This window comes from Magnolia sinica, chromosome 13, assembly GCF_029962835.1.
Source record: "Magnolia sinica isolate HGM2019 chromosome 13, MsV1, whole genome shotgun sequence".
NCBI classification, from domain to species: Eukaryota; Viridiplantae; Streptophyta; class Magnoliopsida; order Magnoliales; family Magnoliaceae; genus Magnolia; species Magnolia sinica.
In genome coordinates, this window is record NC_080585.1 from 61062142 (window position 1) to 61083675 (window position 21534).

A 21534-nucleotide genomic window follows, 5' to 3' on the forward strand; every position below is an offset into this window, starting at 1 on the left:
ACCAAGAGGTTGCGTTATATCCAGACCATTCATCCATTTTCAGCAGCATGTGGGGCACACCCCACACGTGCTGCTTGTGTGGGATGAGACCTACCTTGACGTATGTATTATCTCCCCACCATCTGCCCATCTGCCAGGATAGTGGATCCCGCCACAATATATGTGTTTTCCTCCAGCCGTTCCTTTTTTTGGGACTTGGGGCCCACCCCACATTTGTGACGCGTGTGGGTGGGACCCACCTTGGTGTATGTATTAAATATCCACCCCGACCATCTATCCCTAGATGGTGGTGTGGACCCCACTATAATATAATGAATGTGTTTTATTCCACACCGTCCACTTCATCAAGACAGTGGGACCCACCTGGATTTATTATAATCCACGTCGTCCATCTGGATGGGTCGTGTGGGACACACTAAGATGTAATTGTTTCAGCCACGCCATCCAATCATGTGGGCCCACATTGACATATGTGTTTTATATCCTACTGTCCGTCCGTTTACTGGGGGGGTGGGGCTCACCATTGTGATGTATTAGTGGCCCAGTGTAATATATTCGAGGCCCATGTCCTGCGGCCCATTGTGATGTATTTTCGGCCCATTTGACTTATTGGGGGCCCATTTGGTGCGGCCAATGGGATGTACTTATGGCTCATTTGATAAAGCCCAATGTAATATACAAGAGTCCCAACTTGTTGCACTTGCGGAGGCCTAATGTGATCTATTGTGACCCATTTGAGTGAGTCCCAATGTGATGCATATATGCTCCATAAGTGAGGCCCATAATGACGTATATTAGGTCCTTATGCGAGACCGTGGGCCCACTATGTGTTTGGTTCTATGTGGGCCACTCCTTGGGAGCAATGTTGGTTAAATGTCCACATTGATGGGCAATGATGGTTGAATGTCCACATTGTGACCTCCCCTTAGGCCTTATTGGGCCCATTCCCACCAATTCCGATTGTCGTGACCAATTGCCGATTCCGATTGATGAGACCGATTTGCTGATTCTAACTATCGATCGATCCCAATTGTCGTGACCGGTTTGTCGATTCTAATTATCGATCATCCCGATTGTCATGGCCGATTGTCAATTCTGAGTATCGTGACCAATTTGCCGACTCTGATTATCGATCGATCTCGATTATTGTGACCGGTTTGCCGATTCAGATTATCAATCGATCCCGATTGTCATGGCCGATTGTCGATTCCGAGTATCGTGACCGATTTACTGACTCTGATTATCAATCGATCCCGATTGTTATGACCGGTTTGCCGATTTTGATTATCGATCAATCCCGATTGTCGTGGCAGATTGTCGATTCCAAGTATCGTGACCAATTTACTAACTCTGATTATCGATCGATCCCGATTGTTGTGACTGACTTGTCGATTCTGATTATCGATCGATGTCGATTGTCGTGGCCGATTTGTCGATTATGATTATCGATCGATTTTGATTGTTATGGCCGATTGACGTGACCAATTTACCGATTTCGATTATCGATCGATCCCGATTGACGTGACCGATTTGTCGATTCTGTTTATCGATCGATTCTGATTGTCATGACTGGTTGTTGATTCCGATTGACAAGATTGATTTGCCAATTCTAATTATCGATCGATTTCGATTGTCGTGACCGATTGTCAATTGACAAGACCGATTTGCCTATTCTGATTATCGATCAATTTCGATTGTCGTGATTAGTTGCTGATTGACGTGACCGATTTGCTGATTCCGATTATCGATCGATTCCGATTGTCGAGGCCAAGTATCGAGGCCGATTCCAATTTGTCGAGGCCGATTGTATAGGCCGATTCCGATTGTCGAGGCCGATTATATAGGTCGATTTCGATTTGTCAAGGCCGATTGTATAGGCCGATTCCGATTGTTGAGGCCGAGTATCAAGGCCTATGTGATGAGGCCCATTGTGATGCATTTGAGGGCTAAGCGATGGAGCCCATTGTGATGTATGTTAGGCCCATGTGAAAGGCCCATCGTGATGTGTATTAAACTCTTGAGTGAGGCCCATGGTGCTGTATATTCGGCCCTTATGTAAGGCCATGTGTCTATTATATGTTAAGCTCTATGTGGGTCATTCCTTGAGGGCAATGTTGGTTAAATGTCTACATTGTCGAGGTCGATTGTCGATGCTGGTTATTGATATCAATTATAAGTATGTGATAGCATAGCATCATGATACATGCCCATACGCATCATCTGCATGCTTGTTATGAGATGTGGTTGATTATTACATATGTCATTGAGCATGTTGTTATGAGACTCCCTGATAGGCAGAGGTTATCTCACATGAGCGTACGGTATACGCAGGATTAATGCATGGCTGGTTCATATGACTCATGCATCTTGCATTATGATTACTGTACGCCCTAGCGACATCAGGGCCGTAGCCTCCACGGGCATATCTTAGTTGGCCAAACGAGACACCGAAAATTTATTCTAACATCGGGCTGCCGTAGATGGCCCTAGGTGAAAAATCCTAAACCCTCTTGGTACCAAAGGACACCCCGACGTCAAGACCGAGTAGATACATGAGCGCCCGAGTGTCGAATACCAAGAGGCTGCGTCTCCTACTGTGTCGTGGTCGGTTGGGAGGGGGTGTGGCCTTACCCGCCCAAGCGTAGGAGGCATTACTAGGCTAAGTTTGACTAGCTCGTGAATGGGTCCGCTATCGACGTGCCGAATAGGTATTGGCAGACTATTGGTCAGGCAGATAGTGAGGTTTCTTACGCTCACTTAGACTGTGTGGCTGGGAGAGCAGCAGTGCCATTTGGAGTGTACTAAACCCAGGTGATGATCCCAGAGAGGAACCATACTAATATGTGGACTTATTGAGTAGGAGTTATATACTCATTCATTCATCCATTCACTATCCACTCAGACCGGTGGTACGCAACTATTTATTACGTGTACCTTCGCAATGGCCAAGATTTCGATTGGGGCGCACGACTAACCTGAGATCAAGAGTTTACCATATTGAGTCTGACTATCCAAATTTAAGTATGGGACTGGTTTGGATAGAAGCCCTTTGTGATAGACCCCATAACCTGCGATACCACGTACTATCATCCCGACTTCACACTCCAGCATGGTCATTCCATTCGCACCGCATATTACATTACATCCGCGGCATATGGCATTTTTGGATTACTGTGTTTTTGCATTTATATGGTATAGATACGGCTGACGGTATTCGTGAACTCATTAGGAATTGTATATTGCATTGCATCCTCGGCCTCTAATATGTAACTCTCTTTATGACTCATCATTTGTATATTTGATGTATATTGCATACTCCGATATTGTTTAACTCATGGACTTGTCAATATTTCTGTTTACTCTGATATTGTCTGATTCATGATCTTACCAGAATCTTCGATATTGTATGATTATGGCATTACATTGAATACTTGGCACTCACCTTGTGCACACACTTATACCACCCTCTAAGCTTTCTATAAGCTTATGCACGATAGATGCGTGCAGGCGATATTAGGCTGCAGCAGCGTGGAGCTTAGAGACTTGACCAGTCTTGGAGCCTTGATTTTGACATATATATTTCCTTTTCAGTATTGTACTCAAATGATTATATTAGTGGATATGTGGTGATGATGTTGTTCTTATGATTTGGGTATACTTGTGGTTATGCTTCTTATGAGACAAATTCATGTTGAAAATTCTCCTTGTAAAATCTCAGGATCGGAACCTGGCGTATGAGCGCTGGGAGCCGAGAATAGGGTACTACGGAGGCTGTTGGCATCGGATTTGGCGATCGGGATTCCTGTGAATCCGATTCCGAGTTTTGGGGCGTGACAGCATTGTCCTATTCATCCCCTCTCTAGGACAGTTAGCTCAGCCTTTTAAGAATGTTCAAATTGTCCGAACTAAGATGGGCCAAAGTAACCCCATACAAAGCAACGAGTGGCCCCCAGGGCACCGCTCGTCCTTGGCTTCTGCCCTTGCTCATGCAGGATTGGCTCATGGGACCCATGGTAGGTGAGATCTGCAGGTCCAGTCAACAAATGGCCCCCAAGAGCTGCTAGTACCTTTGATGGCCCTAACTTTGGCCAGAAATCAATTCAGACCATCTAGAACCTTCTCAAGATATCTGATGGTGAAAAACAAAGCCTGGAGTAGGGTTGGCAAGCATAGAAATGGTTAATCATTAATGGATGGTGCAATCTATAATGCGATCCGCCAAAAGTACCTCATAAGTTAAACACAACATGTTAAGTCTCTATAACACCCCAAACTTTTCAGTACTCGAGTGTTACCATGAAGACCTAGATTAATATAAATACAAATCTAACTTAATTGAATGCTCACCTTTAATCTAGTCTAAACCTGACCACTGTGAGTAATCTTCATCCATAAATCAAGCCATCCATCCATTGATTCTCAAGATAGACTGTTACACCATCAGATCCGTCGTTCATCGGGGCCATAAAATGTTAAATTATGAACATTAAGCCCAGTAGGGGCTGACTTGATTAACGATCGATCCCAATCACCCTTCCAACCATTTGTTTAAAGTATAAACACATAATAAACTAAAAATATACATACATATATAATAATTTTATTATTATTATATTATTAAATTAATATTAATATTAAAAACATTTTAATAATAATATAAAAACCCCTTAAAATGAACAATTTTGATAATCTTTTTAATGTCAGAGGTGGGCCCATAAATAATATAATAAAATTAACATTTATAATAAATAAATAAAGATAGAAATGAAATAAAAATATAAAATAAAGAAAAATAGGTCTGTGTGGGGCTGACCCATCCTTTAAGTGGTCTTGATCATCCAAATGAACAGAGTGGACCCCACATTACCTTGCGCATGCACACCAGCGTGTGTACTCATGCAGAGTATTGAGCTCAAACTCGGGTCAAACCCTGTTTGACCCGACAATTCCTAAAACAAAGAAGAATCCTCTCCCTTTCCCGCCCAAAGACGGTTTTAAAAGGACGATGTCCATTTACGACAAATGTGGCCCTCCATCATCAGTTGTCCGGACGATCTAATTCGTCCATCGTCTGTACAACATAGGTCCAATCAAAACCTGTAGGGTCCACACGTGGGTTCGCAAGTGCATGCACACAAACATGAGCACCAATCGAGTGTCGTGCGAGCAACGTTCCAAAAATGGAAACCTCATTTTCTCTCGCTTTACTAGCAATATGAGAGTGCTATTCTCTTGCATTTGCAACCCTTAGAAGGAAAGCATCTTAGCCCTTTATTAGTTTAGGGTTTCCTTGCAAGAAAACTTACGCGGATCTTTACAACAACTTTTAGAAAACCAAACACCATGTGTAATCTAAATCATTCATTTTTTTGATGTAACGGACCTGAGAGAAACCAAGGAGTGTTATAATTTGGAAGAGAGTAAGAATATCATGCCTCCCCTCCGTTTCTTTCGAAAACCCTATAAAAACCAGCCGCAATCTTCTTCGTCCGAACCCATCGATCAAACGACGTTCGAGCTTCATTCCTCCTATCCTTCGAGTTTCCCTAGGCCTATCTGCACCATCCACAACAATCGGATCAAAAGAAGATGCAACGATGGTGAATCTGCCATTACCGCTTGAAGTTCTTCCTCGTTCAAGCCGCATTGGGTCGATTCGAGTCGGGGCGAAATCGGGTCGAGCCAGAGTATCTGCTGCCCATAGTGGGAAGTGAGAAAGAAAGAAAGTGAGAGAGAGTTTGGGTAGAGGTCTTGCTGCACCGAGCTATCTGGTCGGGACTCATTGGCATGTCAAGTTTAAATGCTCCTGGATGAATCGACTCACAGAGTCGTGGGATTCCTCGGTCTAGTCTGAGCTCTGATCCGAGTTTTCATCATTGTGTGCAGCTGAGAAGGAAAGAAGGAAAAGAAGGAAAGGAAGCACAAGAACGAGAGAGAGTTGTGTGTTGAACAAGGCTAACTTGCTGCACTAGGTGACTCGGACTGAGTTTTGCACCTGGGGACGATTTTAGGGTCGGAGCTAGCCCCTATTTGACTAAGTATAAAAATAGAGCAGGAGGAGAAAGGCAGAGATAAGGAGAAGGGAAGATGGGGAGGAGGAAGAAACCAAATAAGGAGCTAGTTCCCGCGCACGGGGCTACTGCCGAGTTGGGTTTAGCTCGACCAAGTCAGCTTGTGAATGGGCTGAGTTGGACGTATTTTGGAGGCTGGCTAGATCCACCAACCTTGTTGAAAATAGCAAGGGTGATAAGGAAGAGAAAGTAGGAGGATTAGAGAAAGGGGAGAAGTCGAGTGAGGATGGAGGTCGAGTCGGCTGTCTCGACTCGGTTATGGTGTGAACAACATCCAAAGCTTGGGACAAGTCCAACACGTTGTCAAAACTTATGTATGAGCAATAGAAGAAGAAGAAGAGAGAATTGTTGTCTGGTCGGAATCAAGCCATTGGACATCGACTCATTGTTGAGTTCACTCATTGGGTCGCTAATTTAGCAACTCAGCAGGTCACACCTTGTCCAGGGTCGATTATGACCTGGCATAAGTCCTCTCTTAGTTCAGCAATAGATGTTTCCCTGCTGGAGTATAGCGACAATCGCTAGTGCAAGAAGATTGAGTCAACATAGGTGAGTTGTCTTTCATTTCTTTTCACAAATTAGATACATCATTAATTACCTTTATTTTTATTAATACCATTATTATTTTAGCTAGTGTTGATAATTAGTGTCAATTTATTACTATTGATTAAGATTATAATTGACGTTAAAAATGTATATTAGATTGTTATAATAACTAGTGTTATTATTATTATCATCATCGATTATAACTTCTATTACCAGTTTTTATCTATTGCGCAACTTAGATTTCAAAATCCCTAAAAATAGCCAACCCTAAATCTAGATTAGAGATCAAAGCCTGAGGTTAAGATCATATGTCATATCCCAAACTCGAAAACCGGGCTCACAGAATTTTCGATCGCCGAATCCGACGTCGACAACCTCCGTAGTACCCCATTCTCGGCTTCCAGTGCCCATACGCCAGATTCCGATCCTAGGATCTTACAAGGAGGATTTTTACTGTGATTTTTTTTTGTAAAGGAGCATAACCAAGTCACAAACAACAACATCAACACCACATATCCACTAATATAAACATTTGAGTACAATGCTGAAAGGGAAATACATAAATAACAAAATCTCCAAAGTGATTTGTTACAAGTTCCTACCTCAATGCTGCTGCGACCTAGCGTCACCTGCAAGCAACGGTCGTGCATAAGCTTATAGAAAGTTTAGAGGGTGGTGTAAGTGTGTGCCCAAGATAAGTGTCAAGCACACAAATATCAAAGTAAGTGGAAATACTGGCAAATCCATAAGTCATACAATATCAGAGTATGCAATGCAAATCGGCTATGCAAATGCAGAGTCATAGAGAGCCAAATATCAGTTGCCGAGGATGCAATACAATATACAATTCCTGACAAACCATGATTTCCATCAGCCTATCTAGGCCAAATAAATGCATAAACATAGCAACCCAAATGCCATATGCCACGGATGTAAATCAATATGCAGATCCTGGCAAGTCCATAATACCATCAACCTTATTTAGGCTATGTAAAACAGAAGCATAGTAAACCAAATGTTATGTGCTGAAGATGCAATGCAATATGCAGTGCGAATGAAATAACCAAGCTAGAGTGTGAAGTCAGGATATAGTACGTAGTATCGCAAGGTATGGGATCCATCATAAGGGACTTCTATCCAAACCAATCACATACCTAAATTTAGATAGTCAAACTCAATGTGGTAAACTCCTAATCTCAGGTTAGTCGTACGCCCCAACTGAAATCCTAGTCATTGCGAGGGTACACATAACAAATTAGTTGCACACCACTAGCCTGAATGGATAGTGAATGAATGAATGAATTGGTAAAATACTGAGTATGCAACTCTTACTCAATAAGTCCACATATCAGTACCATACATCTCTGGGATCATCACCAAAGTTTAGTACACCCTACGCCACCTGCAGCCCCATCAAGCGCACAACTGGGTAAGTGGAAGAGCCCTCACTATCCGCCTACCAATATCGGCCCGACTCGTCGATAGCAGACCCATTTATGAGATGGTCAGACTCAGTCTAACATTGCCTACTCCCTCGGGCAGGTAAGGCTACACTCCCTTCCAACCGACCACAACACAGTAGGAGACGCGACCTACTGGTTTACGGCCCTCATGTGCTCATGTATTTCTACTCGGTCTAGATGTTGGAGCATCCTCTGGTACCAAAAAGGTTTAGGAAATTTCACCCAGGGACATCTATAGCACCCCATGTAGAAAAAAAATTTCGGTGTCCCATCTGGCCATCCACAATATGCGTATAGAGGCTACGGCCCTAATGTCGTTAAGGCTTACAGTGGTCATATCACAAAATACGAGATGCATGAGTCATACCATCCAGTCGTGCATTAAACCTGCGCGTACCGCACGCTCATGTGGGGCAACTCCATTTCACAAGGAGTCTCATAGTAAACCAACCCAATGGCATATGCTATGATCAATCGCTCCTCATAACAAGCATATATATGATGCATATAGACATGTATCATGATGTAATAAAGTACATAGGCATAATTATCTGATAGGGCAGACAACAATAATCCACAATTGACCATCACCAGCATATCATATATAAAGAGTAGGAGCTAAACGACATGCCCCTTCTACAACCATAGGAGTCTATGTGGTATGTCTTATGTTAGATTAGCCTCCCAAAGCACTAATATATCATATATCCCAAGACGGGGCCCACTGGAAGGGCGACGGGTCTAACCCATACATTAAGATAGGCTCTACATAGTAGATATACTAAATCGGGTACCACATATTCTCCCATATACGGCAAGAGGCGGTGTACTAGTGTCAAGGATAGACCTCACACTTGTCCCAAAGAAGTAAATGAACGGTGTGGACGATATATACGTGACACCGAGGTCCTAGCAACTAGAGACAAGGATAAAATATGTCTCATGGGGCGAGTCAAGTGAGTATACAATAAGTGGGCTTCCTCACTCCCTTTATCATGACAACTGGGCTTTCCTATGATGGCCTGATACGAATACAAGGTGGCCATTAGTAGGATGCACACATCCAGGACTACGTAACCCTACAAACAATCCTACTCATCATCTACGTGGGCCCCAGGTTTGGGTTTCTAAGCTTGGACAAACACATGCATCTGGGTGAGCCACATTCTTTATGGAAGGCTCGGTACGAACACAAGATGGGCTCCAAGGCTTGGGTGGGCCTACAGGGTATGGTGGAAAGCATCATTATCCAATGGGGGCCCAACGGATTGAGATAACCTAATTAAGGAAAAGATGAGTAATATAATCATCAATGGGGGCCCAATGATTTGGGTTAGCCCATTAAAGGGAGATGAGAATGGGCCTAACAACGGGCCCTAGGGAGAGTTACAATGTGGACATTTAACCGTCATTGCTCTTACAACGTGGACATTAAACCATCATTCCTCCCAAGGCATGGCCCATTTAATATCAACTAGGAACATGGATGGGCATCATAAACATCTTTACATACATCCTGGTGGAATCACACATCACAATGGGCCTTATATACATCACCTTGGGCCTCACACAAGGGCTTTATATACATCGCATTGGGCCTCACTCATGGGCCTCATACAGATCAAATAGGCCTCATACTTGGGCCTCAAATACATCACAATGGGGCGCATCACATGAGCCTAATACACATCATAATGGGCCGCATCACATGGGCCTAATACACATCACAATGAGTCGCATCACATGAGCCTGATACACATCACAATGGGCCACATCACATGGGCCACAAACAAATCATAATGGGCCTTACCAGATGGGTCACAAATACATCACATTGGGCCTCCTAGGGCGACCCATAATCCAGCAAAATAGATGGGCCAAAAGTACAACATATACCTCAAGGTGGGCTTGCAAGATGGGCCTTAAATACGTCATATGTGGATCCACGGGTTGAACAGTGCTGATAAAACACGTACATCATGTGGGGGCCACAAGGATGGGCGGTGTGAATATACAACACATCACAAGGTGGGCCCCACCCATCCAGAAATTAGATGGACGGCGTGGCTGAAAACATATACATCATGTGGTGGGACCCACCATCCTGTAGTGTGGACTGTGTGGATATAGAATACATACATTAAGGTGGGCCCCACCCCCACACGTGCAGCACGTGTGGGGTGGGCCCCACACTACAAGAAAATGGGGTTTTACCTTCAGCTCAAAACTGTGGCTAAAAAGGTTAAAAACTGAGGCTAAAAGCCTTTAGCCATAGTTTTGCCTCAGTAATCCAAACCGAGGTTGAAACCCCCGTGACTAAAGGCTTTAGCCTCAGTTTTAGCAACCGAGGCTAAAATAACTTTTATAGCCTCGGTTTTTCAAGTGAGGCCAAAAGAACCTTTTTAACTTCAGTTTTGTCAAAATGAGGCTAAATCAAAATTTTAGCCTCCATTGTTTCTAACTGAGACTAAATCCAAATTTTAGCCTCAATTGCCTCCACCGAAGCTAAATCTATTTTTAACCTCGATTCTTAACAACTGAGGCTAAAGCCTTCAGCCACTGGAGTTGTAGTCTCAGTTTAGGTAACTAGGCAAAACTGAGACTAAAGATAGATTTAGCCTTCGTTGGCATCAACTGAGGCTAAATTCAATTTTTAATATCATTTATCAATAATTGAGGCTAAATCTAGTTTCTATCAACAAAAGCTTATTATAATCAACCAATGATTAAACCTGTACATGTTTCACCCATTTAACATCCATCAAGACAACAATCAACAAAACAATTAATGGTCCTATTTAAAGTTTTCAGAACACACAAACTGCCACATAGCCTTCTACATGAACTGTTTCAGTAAGTGTCACGCCCCGAACCCGGAAATCGAATTCACAGGAATCCCGATCGCCAAATCTAGTGCCGACAGCCTCCGTAGTACCCCATTCTCGGCTCCCAGCACTCGTATGCCCGGTTCCGATCCTGAGATCCTATAAGAAGGATTTTCAACATGAATTTGTCTCATAAGAAGCATAATCACAAGTATACGCAAATCATAAGAACAACATCATCACTACATATCCATTAATATAATCATTCGAGTACAATATTGAAAAGGAAATACATGCATATAATAAAATCTCCAGAAGTCAGCTACATGTTCCAAGCTCCACGCTGCTGCAACCTAACATCACCTGCACGCATCTATTGTGTATAAGCTTATATAAAGCTTAGAGGGTGATGTAAGTGTGTGCACAAGGTAAGTGCCAAGTAAGCAATATCAGAGTAATCAGCGTAAGCGAAAATACTAACAAGCCCATAAATCATACGCTATCAAAAATGCTAGCAAATTCATAAATCATACAATATCAGAGTAATGCGAAGACATGCTAATAGACCCATAAATACCGTCAACCTTATCCAGGCTATGCGATGCAAAAATATATTAAACCAATATCATATACTGAGGAAGCAATATACATCAGCTATGTAATGTGGAGATAGTAAGCCTAAATACTATGTACTAAGGATGCAATGCAATATGCGATGCGAATGAAATGACCAAGCTGGAGTGTGACGTCGAGATGATAGTACGTAATATCGCAGGCTACGAGGTCCACCATAAAGGACTTCTATCCAAACCAGTCCCATACCTAAATTTGGATAGTCAGACTCAACGTGGAAAACTCCTGATCTCAGGTTAATCGCGCGCTCCAGCCGAAATCTTGGCCATTGTGAAGGTACACGTAATAAATAGTTGCGCGCCACCAGCCCGAGTGAATAGTGAATGAATGAATGAATGAGTATGCAACTCCTGCTCAATAAGTCTACATATTAGTACGGTTCCTCTCTGGGGAATTACCGGGGTCTATTACACTCCAAACCAGATTGTTGCTCCATCGCGCGCAACAAGGTGAGTGGAAGAGACCTCACTATCCGCCTGTCAATATCGGGCCCGGTTCGTCAATAGCGGACCCATTCCTCGAGCTAGTCAGACTCAGCCTAGCATTGCCCCCTCCTATCAGGCAGGTAAGGTCGTAGCCCCTTCCAACCGACTACGACAAAGTGGGAGACGAGCCTAACGGTATACGGCCCTCATGCGCTCATGCATCCACTCGGTCTAGACATTAGAGCAGCCTCTGGAACCAAGAGGGTTTAGGGACTTTCACCCAAGGATATCTATAGCACCCCATATAGAACAGATTTTCGGTGTCCCATCTGGCCATCCACGAAATACCTATGGAGACTACGGCCCTGGTGTCGCTAGGGCGTACAGTAACCACAGTACACAATGCAAGATGCATGAGTCATACAATCCAGTCATGCATCAATCCTGCGCATACCGTGTGCTCATGTGAGACAATCTCCGCCTATCAGGGAGTCTCATAACAACCGGCACTATGGCATATTCAATGATCAATCATATCTCATAACAAACATACAGATGATGCGTATGGGCATATATCATGATGATATGCTGTCACATAATCATAATCGGTATCCATAACCGGTATCGACAATCAACCTCGACAATATGGACATTTAACCAACATTACCCCCAAGGAATGACTCATATAGAGTCAAACATATAATGGATTCATGGCCTCACACAAAGGCCAAATATACAACACCATGGGCCTTACTAAAGAGCTTAACACATCACGATGGGCCTTTCACATGGGCCTAACATACATTACAATGGGCTACATCGCCTAACCCTTAAATGCATCATAATGGGCCTCATCACATAAGCCTCATATACATCACATTGGGCCTCGACAATCGGAATCGGTATCGACAAACGAAATCGGCCTCGACAAATGGAATCGGCCTCGATAAACGGAGTCGGCCTCGATAATCGGAATCGACAAATCAGTCACGTCAATCAGAATCGGCAATTGGCCACAACAATCGAGATCGATCGATAATCAGAATCGGCAAATCGGTCAGGTCATTCGGAATCGGCAATCGGCCACGATAATCGGGATCGATAGATAATCAAAATCATTAAATCGGTCACGTCAATCGGAATCGACAATCGGCCACGACAATCGGGATCGATCGATAATCAGAATCGACAAATCGGTCGAGTCAATCGGAATCGGCAATCAGCCACAATAATCAGGATCGATCGTTGATCAAAATCGACAAATTGGTCACGACAATCGGAATCGGCAATCGGCCACGACAATCGGGATCGATCGATAATCAGAATCAGCAAATCGGTCAAGTCAATCGGAATCGGCAATCGGCCACGATAATCGGGATCGATAGATAATCAGAATCGGCAAATCGATCACGTCAATCGGAATCGGCAATCGGCCACAACAATCAGGATCGATCGATAATCAGAATCAGCAAATCGGTAAAGTCAATCGGAATTGGCAATCGGCCACGACAATCGGGATCGATAAATAATCAAAATCGACAAATCGATCACGTCAATCGAAATCGGCAATCGGCCACGACAATCGGGATCGATCGATAATCAGAATCGGCAAATCGATCGAGTCAATCGAAATCGGCAATCGGTCACGACAATCAGAATCGATCGATAATTAGAATCGGTAAATCGGAATCGGCAATCGGCCACGATAATCGGGTTTGATTGATAATCAGAATCGGCGAATTGGTCATGTCAATCAAAATCGGCAATCGGTCATGACAATCAAAATCGATCGGTAATTATAATTGGCAAAGCGGTCACATCAATCGGAATCGGCAATCGGTCATGATAATCGGCCTCGATTGCTAATCGGCATCGGCTTATACAATCGACCTTGACAAATTGAAATTGGTAATCAGCCTAACCAAAGGCCTAAGGGAAGTTCACAATGAGAACTTTCAACCATCATTGCCCATTAATGTGGATATTTAACCAACATTGCTCCCAAGGAGTGGCCTACATATAAAGCCAAAAATATAATGAGCTCGTGGCCTCACATAAGGGTCATATACACATCAAGTGGGCCACATCGCATGGGCCTCGAACACATCACATTGGGCCTCGAACACATCACATTGGGCCTCGCCCACAGGCTTTATAAGGGTCTCATACATCGAGTGGGCCGCATCACGTGGGCCTTGTACATTACATCGGGCCTTACCAAATGGGCCGAAGATACTACACAATAGGCCTTACCGAATGGGCCGGGAATACATCATAATGGGCCTCATCAAATGGGCTGAAAATACGTCATAATGGGCTTCATCAAATGGGTCGAAAATACCTCATAATGGGTCCTACACATGGGTCTCATATGCATCAAATGGGCTATGTATCTGAGCCTCGAATACGTCAAATGGGTCACACGTCATGGGCCTAATATATCACAATGGGCCTTATCTTATGGGCTAGAAATACATCACAATGAGCCTCACTCATGGGCCATATATACATTATAATGGGTCGAATTAAATGAATCAAATCAAATGGGCCAAGTCAAACGGGCCGAGTTAAATGGGCCCAAACCAACCACACTATTCATTTATAGCTAGAGATCATTTTAAAGCATTATCCTAACAATGAATGAGATCAAAAGATCATTTGGACTATATCACAAACAGCCGTGGTGATAATGATTCCCATGGTTAAAAATTTAGAATGCCCGCCATAGCATTTATTTCCCATCCAAACTGTTCAAAAGGTCACAAGGACTTAGACTGGGAGGAAAAAAAAAACAAATATTATATTGATTCAAAATTTCTATAATCCAAATGGATTTTAATGGTAGACATTCAACGCCTCTGTTTCTGCAGTATTATTTCTGCAGTGTGGTCCACCTGACAACTGGGTCTGTCTCATTTTTAGTCTCAAGCCTGGAGGCAAGCTTGCCAGTTAGATGGACAGTATGGTTGCAACACATGCATCATGATGGGGTCTAGGAGCGTGGCCCATTACCACAATTGGATGGACGGTTTAGATGGAATACAAATTCCAGCGGTGAGTCCCACCGTCCAAACCTCTGGATGGTGAGGATCTGCCCTCACATCAGTGGTAGCTGACGTGGATACAACTGCTGTAGGTACGGTGGTCCACCATAATACTACTAATATAGTATATATTTATATAATATAATATTATATATTATATATCCATACAATGATAAGGGACTGCCCAAACTCACCGTCCAGAGTGCAGATGGCATATTAAAGGTGGGTCCCACGAAAGAGTAGCCCACCATATAGCATTTTTAATATAATATATATTATGTAATATAATATTATATATTGTATACTACACAAAGGACAGGAGGCTGCCCAACTCACTGTCCAGATTCAACTGGACGGTGCAGATAATATAATAAAGGTGGGTCCACGTAAGAGTGGCCCACCATAGCATTGTGTAATATAAAATATTATATTATATACTAATATATATCATATAAGTATATATACACGTGTTGTGAGAGGATGGGAGTGTCAGCGTCCAGAAGACTGGACGTCCCTCCAACGGACGGTCTGGATCAATAGCACATATATCAGGGCATGGCTCACCGTCCAGCAATCTGGACGGTGTGGACCAGCCATTCATCACGTTGGATCCAACCGTCCATCAAGGACGGTGGATGTAACACATATATCACAGTGGCTCCATACATCCCGTATAAGTGTTGGGGCCCACCTCAGATGGACGGTGTGGGTGAAACCCACTCGTCAGTGCATGCTACACAACATCGTCCAAATGGACAATGCAAATAAAAATTAATTTCATCAAGGTGGGACCCATGCAGGGCCCACCCTGCTATATATACATTTTAGTCATTTATTACTATTATTATAATTTTTAAATCAAGCTGTTGCTTGTATACCCAGGACCTGCAGCTGCTGGACAGTCAGTCCAACAGCATGCCGCAAGAGATGGACGGCGTGGGTGAGCTCCATACGTCAGGTGGGTCCACATGAGCATGGCCCACCTTCTGATCAGGCTCCTATATGCGGTTTGCCCTCATCCGGGTCTGCCAAAGGCAGCAGCAAGGTGGGTCTCACAATCGGTCGGTGTGGACCATCATACATGCTCATGGTGGGCCATCACCAGAGAGAGAAAGATAGAGAGAGAGAGAGACATGCGATGGAGATCGGAGTAACGGAGGGACCTCGCCACTATAGGTCCCTCTTGATACAGCACATACATCAAGATGGGTCCCACATATGTGGGCCCTTAAATCATAAATCAAGAAAATAAATCACCCACCTTTGATCTTCTCGGACTCCTTCCACCGATGCACTCTAGAGCTCCAAGGGGTGAATTTTAACGGTTGGGATTAATTTTGGAGGGTGGGATTGAGTGGTAGGGAGTGGACCACACCTAGTCCTCTCATGGAAGCCATGGACGTTGGAGTTGCTTGGGAGAATGAGAGAGAGAATGAGAAGAGAGAGGTGATGTAGAGAGAGAGGGGAATGGGGTGTGATGGGTGATGGATGTGTACTTAGTTGTAAAGGAGAGTTGACTTTAGGTGAGAGGGATGAGTGTTGGTACTTGAAATGATGTAATATGGTAGTTGATTGATTGATTTGATTAATGAGACATTTCTCTTGGGATTGCAACACGCGGTGTTTTCCTCGAACTGAACGCGGACCCACATCTCCTAGCCCGGGTATCGCCTCGGCGAGCGAGACGCGGCGTCGGAACCACGGCGACGATACGGTTGCAAGGATATAGGTCTCGCGTCGAGCCGACTCTGGAAAATGGGATACGACTCAGGGTCGCGGAATTCGACCTGTAGGACCGCGGAAGCCTATGGAACAATACAGGCTAGGATACGGGCCTCACAGTAAGGTCCCCTTCCACGTGACTATTTTCTCTCGGATCGGATCAATCGGTAGGTTTGTAACCTGAGCAAACATCTGCTTAAAATACTCAAATGTAAGTTTCTCTCTGTTGGACATTACAGCCAAAGGAGCATCATTTCCCATTGAGCCAAGAGCCTCAGTACCATCTTTTGCCATGGGCAACAACAGCATCTCCAAGGCTTCTACAGTGTATATGAATAAGGAAACTCAACAAAAGCAATTTCACCCATCAACAATAGAATAATGAGAAAACATTTTCCCATGATGCTAAAGCGGCTAAGAATTGTTGCTATTTTAATGAGAAGAGAGTACTAACTCACAATGTCAAGAGACCAGTTAGTTGTCCACCAAATTGGCCACCCAATTCGCCCTGAAGTCGATTGCAACTCACGTTTCTACACTCCCCGCCAATACCGCTGCTTAATTCTCAGGTTTCCGATATAAATTCTTAATAGAATTAAACAAAAAAGGTGCCAAACTTACAATCAGTGTTCGAAGTATTAACAAATCTTCCAAGACAATTGTTTAGTCATGCTAAAATGACGTTGAAGAGAAAATATTAGCAAATCTTCCTTCCTAACGTAGCGATTTTCTAAACTGCCTGATCATATCTGCAGTAGTGCCAGTCCCTGCCCTTCCGGTACAAGAAAGATTATGAATTCATCTTTTCTAGGCCATTGCTACCTATAAATAGTTACATACAGATCAAGCACAGAAATATGTAGCCATCATACCAATCGACTAACTACATTTTGCACAAACATAGAAAGTAACATTTAGGTGAATGCCAACAGAACACCCAACTGCAATTAAATTGTGTCGTATGACATCGAACCTACCAATTTAGGTAAGAAAATATCCATTAGGCAACATGCATTCGAATTACATTTCGGCAACTGCCATTATGACAAGAAAATCCAATGAAACATTCAATCTACCATTTGTCAATACATAATCACTGAGACTTTACCCTGATTTGAGTTTAACAGCTATATTTAAGTACTGATACATTTTGGTTTACTAAAATAACAGGAATGGAAAATGAAAGAAATTGATAAAAACAAAGCCGAAATGTGGGAGTTACAACAATAATTGGATAATAAAATCACCACCTCAGTGCCATCAAAATTACAATGACCAAGAAACAGGAAAAATTGGATTCCTGTTGCAACTAATCTTTATCTGTGAATTTACAGGAAAGAGTACACTGACATTGCCAAGGTTTGGAAGATTAGACTGTCAATAAAGGGAGGGACAGAAGGAGAGACCATCTAAATTGTAGACAGAGATAGAGGCCTGTTGGTGGTGACATTCACCCAAATCATAGAGAAAAAAATAGCCATGTTGAAGGTGACATTCAACCTAACTGTAGAGAGAGAGAGAGAGAGAGAGAGAAGAGACAAGGTTTGTACCAAAGATAATTAGTTATCAGTAATTACCCACAACTACAAACAGGGATGACAAATATAGATGAATTCCTATACTATTTGTGATATTCATATAGTCACCATTCTACTATTTGTGATATTCATATAGTCACCATTCAATGTAACGGCAACTTCATAGGACTCAGTTGCATATCAGCCAATATTTTAGATTCTCACAGAATATTGTTAAGAAAACATGATTCGAGAGTCCCTCACCTCGGTTATCCAGTTCACCATTAGCAGCCGCTGCTGGAGCACGACATCTCCGTACTCTGTTGTCGGGCCGTATTCCTCGGCATAGTCGTGCCGATACTCGTGTCTCCTCTCCCTGTTCCTGAGCTTTTTGTAGCACTCTTCATGCTCTTCATTTTCGAACCTCAAAAGCTAAAAATTACAATATCAATTTAGACAATATAAATACAAAACAACTAAAAAAATTAAGAAATTTTATGGAAATTGAAGATCTGACCATAAATTCGTCAGAGTATTCGTCTTCAATTCCATCAAACGCTCCAAATTCCAGACGCGAGCTCGACCTCAACAACCGCTTCGTGAATTGTAAAAACAGCGAAAAACAGACCGACAGAGTGGAATTACAGCCAGATGTTTCTGAATCAACCGGTGACTCTCCAGGATCGACAAAAGCGACGACTGAGAAAACTCGACATACTCTCCGTCTGAATTTTTACAGCGACTGAACATCTCTGACCATCCAATTGTCGCGAGTTTTGCAGCTGAATGGAGACTGCTGCTCATTATTTGAGCTAACCATCTCCCTTTTAGGCAACTAATCAGATGACTATGAGTCTGATCGAGTTACATTCTGAGGTCCAGCCATCCATGATCCATGTGGTAGCCACCTAGCTGATAGTCTCGGTTGCCCTACACAAGTGCTCTCATTTTTCAGGCCACTAAAAGGATGACCATGACAGGCAATCAACTTGCTTTCTGAGCTCTGGCCATCCACAATCCATGTGGTAGCCCATCAAATTGACAATCTACATTAACACACATAAATGTCAGGCAACCTACAAAAGTAAAAGAACATGAGAAGAAATCACATTATCAATATGTAAGGACTATCTCATTTTAATTACTTCACCCCATGTATGTATGAACTAGAAAATCCAAATCAAGAAGATGTATGTACAAGAAAGGGGTTTTCTAACATCCACCATGCAGGTGAACTACATTAATGTTCATGAGACAACATGCTCATTCATCTGGACCATCCAATATCAGTTTGCTTCTTGGATAAGGCTTGCGATTCATGCAATTTAGATGCCTCTTAACTATCCGATCAGTGGTCTTTTGTGGATCCTTATTGAACAGCCAGGAGTTGGGTGAATGATAAATATGATAGTCCAGCAATTGCCACATTCAGGCTACGATCCATCAAGAGGTGACCTATGAATTGGACAATTAAAGCTTGAAATACATTCGCCCATGTCAACCCAATTTTGACGCATCAGCAAAGCACAAGGAAAAAAGAAAAAAAAAAAAAAAAAAAGAAGAAGAAGAAGAAAGAAAGAAAGAAAAGAAAAGAAAAAGAAAAGGAAAAGGAACAAACAAACAAAAGAAAAGTTCCATTGGATAACTTCAATCAAAAAAATACTACATGGCTAGTGATGACTAGTCTAGGTTAGGATAGTTAGCATTTTTTTTAAACGAAGGATTAGTATATGTTTTGGTTCTACCAAACAGACCATAAACAAATGGAATATCATTCCTATGACATTTCTATCATCCGTATAACCGTTTATGGTGTTTCACTTAGCCAGTGCAAAATCTATACAATAAAGATATAAGAGCCAGCCTGTCCTTTACATCCTCAATTCAACTGAATGGTAACACAATGATAATCCCATAAGACTTACCTGACATTTCCTGGCAATGCAATAGAACTTTATCAGGTATCACACTCTGGAAGACGAACTGAAACCCACTCCAAGCTCATGAAAACCCACACCAATCTACGCTAGAAAAAAAAAACAATAGAAGCAACCAAACAAATGTTCAAATGTTAATATTATAATAATAATAATAACAAAATCAACACAGCTGTTGAATGACTAAAAAAACCAAAGAAAAAGAAAAAGAAAATAAAGAAACGAAAAAGAAGAAAACAAAAACAAAAACAAAAAAAAATGCCAAAATCCACACGTCTTTTTGTACCGTTTAACAAGAGCAGGTCATCCAGAAGAAACATCACACTTCTTTTCTTTCATCAGTTCTTTTCTACCGAAAATTGTGTTTTTATTTTCTATCAAACCAGGGGTTCCAAGAAAATTTTAAAAAGAAAAAGAAAACAAAGAAAAAAAAAAAATTTGTTTTCCACAGATCCAAACCTACATCTTCCAATCCAGCAAAAGATTCAAACAATAGCCAAAGGAATCAAACATACCTCGTCAAAAATTTCATGATCCAGCAAATATTGTGAACAATCCAACCCCGAACCTGCATTTCTCAAATGATTACTCAGATCAGCTCACCATTAAATAACCATAAACAGAAGGCATTGTAGTTGTTAACTCTCACTAACTCTTATAAGATTGGATGATTCTTGGCAATGAATGCATAAAAATGGTTTAGCTGTGCGTTTCCTTTTTTAATCAATGTGTCCTTATGCAAAAGCATTATCTCAAAAAAAAGTAGAAAAAGAAAGAGCATATCCATTGGGCGAATTCAAAGCCAAATTTCAAGCAAAAGTAAATAAGTATCACGACATCAACAAGCATCCCAAAAGGCTAATTCCTGCAACCAGATATTGGAGCTAAACCTACAATACAGCAGTAGTAAATCATTCAAATGTAGTGAAAATTTAAAACACTACTCAAATCCTGGCTACATTTTCTTAAACTTGGAAATCACATTATAAATTTTGCTAATTCTATGATTTTTTTTCCGTCAAAACAAATACAACAGTAAAGATTCATATATCCCATCCTACAACAAGATTGAAAAATGAAAAATATTCCATCAAAGAAGATCTGAAGCTAAATTCCAAGCAGAAACAGAGAAAAAAATACCCTAATTCAAGTGTAGAAATCAGCAATTTCCGAACACAAAATCCTCCAAACCCGCGCTTTCTTCCCATTACTAGACATTATCTTTCCAGAAACAGGAATTGCATTAAAATTTCCCAAACTCCCGCAAAATCCATTGAAATCTCGGCATTTGAATCCTCTAAAAACCGAGAAGGAAAAAAAAAAGCAAGTGCAGATCCGCATTTAAGTTCTC

At 42.2% G+C, this 21534-nt stretch overlaps 1 long non-coding RNA gene across 2 annotated transcripts; it reads right to left on the reverse strand.

Moving 5' to 3' along the window:
• Window positions 1-17304: 17304 nt before the first annotated feature.
• LOC131223806 (uncharacterized) lies at window positions 17305-21215 on the reverse strand. Of its 2 annotated transcripts, XR_009160704.1 has the most exons (4): window positions 20470-21215; window positions 20172-20272; window positions 18511-19322; window positions 17305-17551 (listed from the first exon to the last, which is right to left on the reverse strand). It is a non-coding gene; the product is annotated as an uncharacterized LOC131223806 (long non-coding RNA). The 2 variants fall into 2 exon arrangements; XR_009160705.1 differs by lacking the exon at window positions 17305-17551 and having other exon boundaries at window positions 18387-19322.
• Between the last annotated feature and the right edge of the window lie 319 nt (window positions 21216-21534).